The sequence below is a fragment of the Trichosurus vulpecula genome, chromosome 3, assembly GCF_011100635.1.
Source record: "Trichosurus vulpecula isolate mTriVul1 chromosome 3, mTriVul1.pri, whole genome shotgun sequence".
Classification (NCBI taxonomy): domain Eukaryota; kingdom Metazoa; phylum Chordata; class Mammalia; order Diprotodontia; family Phalangeridae; genus Trichosurus; species Trichosurus vulpecula.
The window spans coordinates 41,381,803-41,383,852 of record NC_050575.1 but is presented as its reverse complement, the minus strand read 5'-3'; the positions used below and the strand labels follow the sequence as shown (position 1 = coordinate 41,383,852).

The window sequence follows — 2,050 nt, the reverse complement described above, 5'->3', positions numbered from 1 at the left end:
GTGAGTTCCTCTTGGTGGAGGAGGGAGGAGGTGGTGGTTAACTGTGGGTCTCCGGGCCGGATGGAAAGAGACATGAAGGACTCAGCTGACCGCCTCTGCTCGCTAAGGAGGTAGAGTAAGGGGGTCCGAAGCGGCCTGATGGCACATGGTTGATTTTTTTCTCGTTTCTCTTTTCGTCCCGGTGACCCACAATACCCACAGTTTACCCCATCCATGCTCAGAGTTTGGATTGCAAGGCATGTTGGGAAAGGTAGTTTCTGGGTTTCTGACTTTTTTTTCTTTAAATTAAATTTTATTTTATTTTCAAACGAAGAACCCCCCTTCTTTCCCTCTTCCCTCCCCAAGTGCCCGGTAAGAAATTAAGAAAAAACCCTTTTTACAAGCACATGTAGTCAAGCAAAACAGATTACCTAATTGGCCGAAAAATAGAAAATTGTCACCATCCGCATGCCCTCTGACTACCTCTATCAGGAGGTGGTATCCACATTTCATTGTAAGTCCCCTGGTGTTGGCATTGATGGGCATTTCTTTTTTTCTTTTCCTTTTGGAAAGTCCTTTAGGGGATAGTTTATAAGATCTCATAAGGTCGTGTTGTGAGACATAAATTGATCTTTAAGTTAAAGAAAAAAAATCATCCCTACTTTAGACTGACATTCCACATGGAGGTGACTGCATTAGAAGCTGGGTGTAAAAGCTTCCACCAGCTTTTTACTTAAGGTGATTGGTTGAAGATAGCTGGGACTCTCTTAACTGTTGGGGGAATATTAGTACCTGCTGAGAGCAGCTTTCATATGAGGTTTCCCAATGGACAGCAAAGTGTTGAACCCAAATCTCAGTTCTGACATCTATCTGAAGCCTGAAGGTCACTTGATCTCTTTAAGTTTCAGTTTGCTTTAAAAGGAAATAACACTCCTAGTTTATATTGGAACCCCAGTTCAAATCCCAGATCTGATGTGTCACTGTAAGCAAGTCCCTTTAACCTTTCTAGGCCTCTATTTCCTCATTCGTGAAGTAGGAGTTGGGGTGTTGGAATTAGAGGAAAACTTAAGTCCCCTCCCACTTTAAATATGAGGTTTAGTCCAAGCCCCTGATTTTGGGGATAAAGAAAAATGATATCTACAAAGTTACATGGTAGTGCTACAGCTGTGATTGGAACTGAACTTAATGAGTTGAATTAATATCTATCTTCTTGGGGAGGAACCAAGATGGCAACAGAAAAGTAAGGACTTGCTTAAGCTCCCCACAGATCCCTCCAAACACCTATAAAAAATGGCTCTGAACAAATTGTAAGCTGTGGAACAGATGAGGTAGCAGAGAGAAACAGATTTCTAGCCCAGGAGAGCCTGGATGGTCACCGGGAAGGGTCTATCATACAGTGCTAAGAGCGGAGGGCAGCCCAGCGTGGGCCACAGCGGGACGTATCAGCCCCTGAGTCAGCCAGCCAGAAGAGGCATTGGGGCCATGAATGAGTTAGCTATGGCAGTTATCAAACTTCTCAACCCATAAACGCCAAAGAGCAGGTTAGGGGGAAACTGCGGGATCGAGTTGAGAACAGTCTGGCCACCAGCTCTGGGGGTGGAGGAGGCGGTGGAGCAGTGCCAGTAGCAGCAGGAAGCTGCTGAGGCTGCCTCTAGAGCACCAGCGGCTTCCCAAGGCCCTGGCTCACACGGTGGGAGGAATCTAGCACCAGATCAGAGCGGGAAAGTACAGTGAGCTCTGTGGGTACAAAGGCAGATTCTTTTGCTGTGCCCTGCTTGGATCTGAATTGCAATCCTGGTTGGTGGTTCTTGGGGGAGGAGGCACACTGCTGGGACAGAGCCTGGAGTGATGGTGGAGTAGAAGTGGCTCTAAAAACAGCAGTGCTTGGCCCTTAAAGCTTGGAACAAAGTACTCTCTATAAGCAGTCATATCCCGACAAAAAGCTTAAGGGTCGAGGCTGGGAACATGAACAGGCAGCGAAAATTGAACTCAGACTCAGACTCAAGCTCAAACTCTAGAGTCCTTTTTTCATGACAAAGAAGATCAGATCATACAGCCAGAAGTCAACAAA

General features: G+C 46.1%; 1 protein-coding gene across 3 annotated transcripts in view; it reads left to right on the top strand.

The window, feature by feature from the left end:
- Positions 1–2,050, top strand: part of LOC118841751 (protein only RNase P catalytic subunit) — a 73,609-nt gene that overhangs the window by 284 nt on the left and 71,275 nt on the right. The window contains exon 1 of one of the 3 annotated variants that reach the window (XM_036749341.1): positions 23–110. The exons of the other annotated variants lie outside the window; for them this stretch is intronic. The gene's annotated coding sequence lies outside the window, so the exon portion shown is untranslated. Of the gene's footprint in view, positions 1–22; positions 111–2,050 lie in introns of those variants that run through there. 3 annotated transcript variants of the gene reach the window in all.